Source organism: Podarcis raffonei, chromosome 3 (genome assembly GCF_027172205.1).
Source record: "Podarcis raffonei isolate rPodRaf1 chromosome 3, rPodRaf1.pri, whole genome shotgun sequence".
Lineage (NCBI taxonomy): Eukaryota > Metazoa > Chordata > Lepidosauria > Squamata > Lacertidae > Podarcis > Podarcis raffonei.
In genome coordinates, this window is record NC_070604.1 from 34,570,948 (window position 1) to 34,580,719 (window position 9,772).

A 9,772-nucleotide genomic window follows, 5' to 3' on the forward strand; every position below is an offset into this window, starting at 1 on the left:
ACAGAATAAACATAGTTCAAAAAGGATAATGTGAAGCCGGGGGTAGGCGGCATATTGTACATAAGGATATGGGGGAGGGGGGGAGGGAGAAGGATTAGCAACAAATGAGGAATGCCTTTTGAAACTGATGGACTATGCTGAAATGGCGAAATTCACTGCCGAACTAAGAGGACATAATGACGAAGTGTTTAAGGAGGAACAGAGACCACTGATGGATTATCTATCAAAGTATCACCCATACATGAAGTTGTGGGCAGGATTTGAAATATAAGCGGTGGATTACTGATGTGATCACCCTCTGTTCTCTGGCAGGGAGGGAGGATGACATTTGGTGGTTCGCCTCAGGTGCCAAAATGTCTTGGGCTGGCCCTGCCACTAGTCAATGTGGCCTCCAAGTTCAAAGGCAGCGAGTTCCAAGGTCCTCATGCCCAGTTTGTGGGCTTGCCATGAGGCATCATACAGTCATACCTTGGGTTGCGTGTTTTCGGGTTGCGCTCCGCGGTGACCCGGAAGTAAAGGAACGCATTACTTCTGGGTTTTGCCGCTTGCACATGCGCAGACGGTCAAAATGATGTCACGCGCATGCGCATAAGTGGGGAATCATGACCCGCACACACGCAGACGCACAGACGCAGGTTGTGTTCACTTCAGGATGCGAACGGGGCTCCGGAACGGATCCTGTTCATATCCAGAGGTACCACTGTATTGTCATATTGTCTACAGTAGGAGACCAGGTGCTTGAGTCAATAGGCTGGTCCGGTGGGCTTTTTCTTATGTTCTTATCAGCACCCGGAATTGCACAAATGCTCTTCATAGCAAAGAAATATAGGAAGGTTTCGCCTGTCAAATGTCTGGCCGTCATACAGCTCATAAAGCAGGGGGAAAACTGAAAAGAATATGAAGTTGATGCTGAATGTCGGCATAATACATCAGAGAAAATTGCACTATAACCTTGTTAGGGAGTTGTGCCCCAAAATGGTATATTAGCTCATGCAGGAGATACGGTAGCCTAATAAGCCCATCCACTGGGTCCCTGGCCTTCCCAGGTTGATCAGGGAAGGTCTAGAGGGAGCATCTTCCTGCATTTCCTTGAATATGAATATAAGTCATCATTTGATTGGAGATCCTGCTCGATCAGGGTTCCTGGTCATGCACTGGGTTCTTCTCATATCCAAGCAACACAAGAGGGCCAGAAACAGAGAAGGCAGGCCTGACATATTACAGAGATGTTGCTGTGTAGCTGGTGTGCATGACCCCTCACCTCCAAGTGTTGGTGCTGACCTTTAAAGCCCTAAAAGACCTCGGCCCAGTATGCCTGAAGGAGCATCTCTGCCCCCATCGTTCAGCCTGGACACTGAGGTCCAGCGCCAAGGGCCTTCTGGTGCTTCCCTCACTTACAGGAAACCAGACAGAGGGCCTTCTCGGTGGTGGTGCCCGCCGTGTGGAATGCCCTCCCATCAGATGTCAAGGAAATAAACAGTTATCTGACTTTTAGAAGACATCTGGAGGCAGCCCTGTTTAGGGAAGTTTTTAATGTTTGATGCCTTATCATGATTTAAATATTCTGTGGGGAGCCACCCAGAGTGGCTGGGGAAACCCTGCTGGATGGGCGGGTTATAAATTATTTTTTATTATTATTATTATTATTATTATTATTATTATTATTGTTGTTGTTATTATTATTATTATTATTATTATTATTATTATTATTATTATTACTATCATCACCTCCCACATTTATATATATCATTGTAGAGTCAGAAGGGATCATGAAGATCATCAACTCCCTACAATGCAGGAATTTGCAGCTGTCCCTGACGGGGATCGAACCTGCAACCTAGGCGTTATCAGCACCAACTGAGCTATCCAGGCTTGCACATGGGCAGAGATTTCTTGTAACAGGGACTTGTGCGGAAAATTATCGCCACGGGGAAAGTCATGTTGTCGTGACTGAAAGCTCTTTCAGAGGACTCCCAACAGCACCACTATTATTCACAGCCCTGAAGTGCTCCTAGTTCTCCAACAACTGTATAGGCAGCCAAATGCCTTATCAGGGATGAAGGTCCATGGAAGGGCTGCATGCAGTTCCCTGCAGGGAAGTGGGTTTCTGTGTGGGGAATGCCTGTGAATTGCTGTTGATTGTGTTCAGGCTTTGGCCTCTCCTGTGTGTTGGGAGAGTGAGGTCAGCCTTTTTTTCGCCCAGTCTAGCTACTGGCATTTACACTGCCCATTTATAGTACAATGTAAATGGAGCTGTCTGTTCTATGGTATTCCCATACATAGCAACTGATCTCATTGCCAACTCAGCTATTCCATGCTTTCTAGAGAGAGAGAGACTGCGCACAGGAGGCACTTTCCATAAAAGGATGGCTAGGGAATCTTGCATTATTCTGTGTGGGGCTTACTGATTCAACTAGCAAATCAGTGTGATTAATGAGCCAACTGGGTATAATAGTGGGAAAAGATTTTTCTGGCCCACCACAAACCTAACTGCAGGAGAGGTGGTAAGGACTGATTATCAGGGGGTTTAAGTCAATGTGCTCAGGGAACTCTGATTTCAGGAGAGTCATAGAATTATAGAGTTTGTAGGGACCCGAAGGGTCATCCAGTCCAACTCCCTGCAATTTAACAGGGCAGGGGGGAATGTTTATATTCTAAATAGCTTTGTTCCTGCTCTACCTGCCTCTTCGTTTTGCTGGAGGGTTGCTTTGAGAAAGGAGAAAGCAGCAGGTGTCAAAGCCTTTCCTTCCCACCTCGACAGACTGTTGCCAATAATGTTATTATTAATAATCCTCCTCTTCTTATTTAAATATACAAAAAGATAACCAACCATTATTCACACGGCCACAGAGTGAATACAATGAACAAAATGATCCTAATAGACCTTCTGCAATTTTTATCTCTGGGTTTGGTAGTTCTGGGGGACCAGATGAAGCTCATGGGCTCCCAGTTGCCGATTCCCTCATATCTTCTGACCTCAAGCATGTTTCGAAAGAATGTGCTGATTTTCCAACTAATCTTACCAATAGCACTCTTTCTGTCTGCTCAAAAACTAGCAGCAGCACACATTGCCTGCTATTACTTTTTAGAATGCAAGTTGCATACCTTCCTGCTCTAAAATTAAATTGCCATCTATACCTGGCACTTCTGCTAGCTCTGGGAAAATTGTATTTATATACTGGAACTAATTAGAATTTCGGCTTTGTTTCTGCAGCCACTGCAAAAGTAATTGCATCCAGGAAATGCTGGTTCCTTTTATGAGTCTTGACTCAGCAGGCCTTGAAATAAATGCAGGTATCTCACCTCCCCCCCAGGCTGCTTGCTTCTGACATTTTATACAAGTTGTTTTTCTGGGGTTGTTTTTTTCTGCCTGCCTTTATTTTCATTCTTTATTTATTGTGTGTTAGGGAGTTTGGGAGGGGGAATCTATGCAGAAAATATTCTTCTTGTGTATCACTAACCCATTTAAAAATAGCTATGCAAAAATATGATCAGGCTGAAATACTGAGCAAGCTGCGAATATTTCCTAATACTGTACATGGAAACTGGTATTCCAATTAAAAATATGGGGCTTTGTGGATCTCTGCTCCTGAATTCCAGCAACTAATAAAGAAACTTTATTTTAGCATGCTGGTGCCAAAGTTTAGGGGCTTTGTTTTTGATAGACACCAGGTTTCTGCCATCTAGATCCTGCAAACTGGCATTCTCTTGGGTTCAAAATACAGTCGTACCTTGATTCTTGAACAGAATCCAATCTGGGAGCCTGTTCAACTCCCAGAACCATTCAAAAATCAAGGCGTGGCTTCCGATTGGCTGCAGGAGCATCCTGCAGCCAATCGGCAGCCACAGAAGCCACATTGGATGTTGGGCTTCCGAAAATAATTCATAAACCGAAACTCTCACTTCTGGGTTTCGATCATTTGGGAGCCGATTTGTTTGGGAGCCAAGGTGTTTGAGATCCAAGGTACGACTGTATGAGATAGGTAGAAAATACAACTTTAAAATCTGAATGAGTTGGTGACATTCCATGTAACCCATCTAAATGATGGTGACAATAGCCTTGCTTAAACCATACCTATAGGTAAAGGGTAAAGGGGACCCCTGACCCTTTGGTCCAGTCACGGACGACTCTGGGGTTGCGGCACTCATCTCGCTTTATTGGCCGAAGGAGCCGGTGTACAGCTTCTGGGTCATGTGGCCAGCATGAATAAGCCGCTTCTGGGGAACCAGAGCAGCGCACAGAAACGCCGTTTACCTTCCCGCCGGAGCGGTACCTATTTATCTACTTGCACTTTGATGTGCTTTTGAACTGCTAGGTTGGCAGGAGCAGGGACTGAGCAACGGGAACTCACCCCGTTGCGGAGATTCAAACCGCTGACCTTCTGATCAGCAAGTCCTAGGCTCAGTGGTTTAGACCACAGTGCCACCCGCTAAACCAAACCCAAAACTGGCTTCAGGGCAAATTGTCCTCTCGAAGGCCTCCTCCACTCTTGGTGTGTCCAGTGGGTCCTGGTGTCAAGGAGCCAACAGGGAGAACAGGTCATTTACAGAACAGAGAAAGACAATGACACGCCAGCTAACTTACAGTTGGCTTCTTTATTAAGGAAGCAGAATAGAGTACACACACAGACCTCTGAGGGTTGCTCCTGTCTAGATGGAGCAGTTGCCCAGACTGTCTTCACTTCTTATCCCTCTGTGTCAGGCCACTCCCTCTGTCTATGGTGAGCCCCAACCACCCCCTCTGTTTCTGCCTGGCTCTCTGCTCTGTGACATGCAATAGATGCCTCGTTCTGGGAGTAGCATCTTGCAGGCTGTCAGCAGAGAAGCTGTCAAGGTGACTCTGTGGTGGAGCTGCTAAGTCTGATTCCTGCTGCTGCGCTGTACTGGGGCACCTGCCTGTCTCCTCCTCTTCACCCTCCTCCAAACTCCCAGCCTCCAGCACTTCCCAGCTCTTCCCCTCCTCTGGGATGTAGCTGATTTCCCACCACCAAGAGCCCAGATCCAAATCCTCTCACTCTGTGCTTTCCCTGGGGGACTCTTGGTCAGGCACCCTCCACCACTTCTCATCCTGCCAGTCCCTGACATCTGGTAGACTTATACCTAGCTTTGTGGGCAGTGCCCCAAGCAGTTCAGAGTGGCTGTCTCCAGCCACCCTTTGAATTTCACAGTGTCTGTTATGTACTGAGTTGAATAGGATTCAGAATGCAGCAGTCTGATTGGTCCTAGAACAGTAGGATTCAGAATGCAGCAGTCCGATTGGTCCTAGAACAATAGGATCCAGAATGCAGCAGTCTGATTGGTCCGCAGGAGCCACCCAATCCAACTCCAGGTGGAAGTGAATCCGCAACCTGATTGGCCTACAGGAGAATCCCGGAATTCGCCAATCACGTGGGGCCCATTGTGTAAATAATGTATTTAAAGCAGACATTTCAGGGGAACTTCCATTCCTCCTCACTACTATGAGCTGAATAAAGAGCATGAAATACACACTCGACTCCAAGTATATTTCAGTGTCCCAATCTGGTTTCATTCTAGGGAAACTTTCCCCAAACTGGCTGTCTTCTGGCTGGGGCCATTGGGAGCATTGGGGGAAATGTAAATTGTGCTTTTAGCTCTCCTCTGTAGCTGCATCTGGGTGGTGGGCCAGAGGGTGTGAGGTTGTTTTTTTTCTAAAGGAGGCCCAGGCTGGGATCAACAGTATTTGGGGCCTTGGCAGCTGTCAAAGGATGCCAGGTGTGGATACTGGCCCTGACCATATTCTCCGACGTTTCAGAGTTGAAAATAGGGACACATCTGCTCGCAGTATCTCTGTCCTCACAGCAAAGATCATTGCTTGAGCCACCTGTCCCGTCCTTGCAAAGTTGCAGTGCCTCTCCTCTGCTGGCAGATTATGCTGCAGCAGCTTGCAATTTATCCCGCAATGGCTTCAGAAGCCGGGCATTGCGTTAAATTACTCATAACCTTTTTTTCTTTCTTTTAAGAAAGCAGCAACCTCACATGTTAGCCATTTTTAATCGAGCAAATACTTGCAACTTGCACCTTCCCATGTTTACTGGGAGTAAACAGAAGAGTACAGTGGTGCCTCGCAAGACGAAATTAATCCGTTCTGCGAGTCTCTTCATCTTGCAGTTTTTTCGTCTTGCGAAGCACGGCTATTAGCGGCTTAGCGGCTTAGCGGCTATTAACGGCTTAGCGGCTTTAAGAAAAAGGAAACAAACTCGCAAGAACTCGCAAGACGTTTCGTCTTGCAAAGCAAGCCCTTAGGGAAAATCGTCTAGCGAAGCGACGCAAAAACCGAAAAACCCTTTCGTCTTGCGCGTTTTTCGTTTTGTGAGGCATTCGTCTTGCGGGGCACCACTGTAAATATTGCATACCTATTAGTAAGGGACGCGGGTGATGCTGTGGGTTAAACCTCAGAGCCCAGCACTTGCCGATCAGAAGGTCGGTGGTTCGAATCCCTGCGACGGGGTGAGCTCCCGTTGCTCGGTCCCTGCTCCTGCCAACCTAGCAGTTCGAAAGCATGTCAAAGTGCAAGTAGATAAATAGGTACCGCTCTGGCGGGAAGGTAAACGGCATTTCCGTGTGCTGCTCTGGTTTGCCAGAAGCGGCTTAGTCATGCTGGCCACATGACCCGGAAGCTGTACGCCGGCTCCCTCGGCCAATAAAGCGAGATGAGCGCCGCAACCCCAGAGTCGGCCACGACTGGACCTAATGGTCAGGGGTCCCTTTACTTTTACCTATTAGTAAAACAGGAAGTGTCATGATACCTTCTTCACTCCAAAATTAGGCAGCCATAGATGTAACATCATTCTTTGGTCATCTGTTGCATTTTCTCCCAGTCCTTCCTGCCAAACGAGCCCAGGGGGGAAGGACGCAAATGATAAAACAGTAAAAACATCAAATAAAATTATTCAATGCTCTCGCAGACTGGGAAGTAACATTATGCCTTCTTGCTTTGGGAATAAATCCCAAAGTCTCTCCCTTTAATCAATGGACTGGCAACATGACAACACTTCCAACTTATGAACAGACTGCTTATAGATGTAGACTTCCTTTGGATAAATATGACAACATTTAGAAAGAGTTTATACAGAATGTAGTAGGGTATTAACATCAATATATGTATTAGGATAATAACACTTTATCAATTTATATACGTATGTATGAGAGTATATTACATTGCATTTTTGTATATTTCCCCCTTTCTTATACACATATTTGCTCTCTTTTTTCCCTCCTCACTTCCCCCTCTTTTTCATTTGTATCACTTTATTTCTTTATAATTGTAATTCTTTCAGTAAAAATATTAATATTAAAAAATGTCTTCTTGGTGCAGCCTTATTTTGGGGTACAAGCTTGGCGAGTATTCCATCGCAAGAGATGGACAAAGGACAACCTCTGTAGAACTTATATAGTCTATTAAAAAACCTCGACAAAGGAATCACAAAGAAGACCAAGTTGCTGGTGGTGGCAGCAGTGTCATTTTCTGATGTTCCCCACCCTGCAGAGAATATATGCTTATAATTTATAAAACGCCAAACCTTAGGTGCTGTATAAAAATGAATGGAACTGTTCCCAAGAGATAGCAAGAGAAGAAAATGAAAGGATATTATCAGACTAATGTTGAGGAGATCACAGTATGAAAAGGCTTTAGGTTATTAGTGGCTTTGCATTGCATGATTATATTATTATCTAGCAAGTGAATAAGCACATGGTGCAATAAACCAGATTAAAACAATGGAGGTTTGTCCTGTTTCGTTCCTATGGGAATGAGCAATGGGTATATGGCTGTAGCCAGAGGGGCAGGGGGGCAGCTGCCCCCCAATTAAGTAAAACAAAATAAATACTTAACAAACTGACCAATCACATTGGTTCTGCGCCCCCTGCCCAACAAAAGTCCTGCTGCCCCAACAAAAATCCTGGCTAGGCCCATGAAGGGGTAAGTGCATACTTGTTACCATGAAGCCCTAAAGTTACAAGCTCTTGCTCCTTCTCAAAGGCTGCTTTCAAATGGGGGTTTTACATTGCAAACAGGTTGTTCAGATGTGCCACTGGCAACAGCTTTTCAAAACTTTATTGGATTTTTCCTGGAAAGGGAAATGCCAGATTCAATGGGGGTGGGGTAAGGGATAAAGGTAAAGGTAAAGGTACCCCTGACCATTAGGTCCAGTCGTGGCTGACTCTGGCGTTGTGGTGCTCATCTCGCTTTACTGGCCAAGGGAGCTGGCGTACAGCTTCTGGGTCATGTGGCCAGCATGACTAAGCCGCTTCTGGCGAACCAGAGCAGTGCACGGAAACGCCGTTTACCTTCCCGCCAGAGCGGGACTTGCACTTTGACATGGTTTCGAACTGCTAGGTTGGCAGGAGCAGGGACCGAGCAACAGGAGCTCACCCCGTCGCGGGGATTTGAACCGCTGACCTTCTGATCGGCAAGTCCTAGGCTCTGTGGTTTAACCCACAGCGCCACCTGCATTCCTTGGGGTAAGGGATAGGGGCTGGCATTTGACTGTGTGGATGCTTGTGAAAAACTTGCATGCACAAGTAGCACCGTACTTTAATAAACAACCACCTGAAAGCACCCTTGGACTGTAATCCGAACCCCATCTGCCTGGGAATAATTCCCATTTGATTCAATGGGATTTATTTCTGAGTAGACATAGTTAGACTTGTGCTGTTACTTACCTTGGTCACTGCAAAGACTGCACTGAGATTTGCAGAGATCAGGTAAGGATATAATTTAACGGGAAGCTCTACTGATTCTTGATAATTTTGTACCACTTAAAGGGAATATATTTGTTTTTCCCCAAATTTCAACATTTGCTTGATTTATTTTCTCTCTCTTATTGTTAAATTCATGGAATAGGGTGGCGTTTTTTGCGAGAATCTTATTTTGAGCAAAATAAGAGATGACAGCAATAATTTGTGTCAATCACATTTACAAAAATATCCTTGCTCAGAACAACTCCATCTGGTGTCTCCTCTGCTAAATCTTTAAGGAATACTCTATGAGGAGAGGTCTAGATCAACCATGAGAATGAGCTTGTAACTGACTTTTACATATAAAGAATGGTTTTCATCCATGCTGTTTTGTCAAAAGACAAAGTTGTCGGGACTGCCTGGTCGGGGCATGTCAGAACTATATACTCTAAAGCTCTGTAGATGCCATAAACATTGATCTGTTTATCAATGCATGTTGCACACTCCGCATGAGTCAGAGAATAGGAGGAATTTGGCTACTAAACCTATAAAGCTGCAGCTATAATGAACAGCAGATACTACTTGGCCACTGCTGCCCTCTGTGGGAAATAACTAATTTTTGCCAGACTTTCCCTAAACATCTCCTCCTGCGCTGTGGGGCCTCCATTGGGAAGGTCAGGATGAGGTTTCCTATTAAGCCACAGCTCAAAAATGCAAATTTTTCCCACAGGCATCAGGTTGGTCACTGTGATAACAGGATGTTGGATAAGATGGACCATTGTCCTCATCCAGCAGCAGCTTCTTCTTATGAATGAGAGTAGAACCTTCTCATTAATTACACCCCATGCTTTGAACTCTCTCTCTATTTCTGGAATGTTTGTGCTGTTCTGCTTTAAAGAAAATTGTAGTTGGGCTTCAGAGTAGGGTAATGGATTCCCCCCCCAGTGGCTTGAATATATGGAATGGCTTAAACTTTGACCCTAGTGATTTCTAGCTACATGGACTTCTTTGCTTCCTAGATTTGTTGTTGTTTAGTCGTTTAGTCGTGTGCGACTCTTCGTGACCCCATGGACCA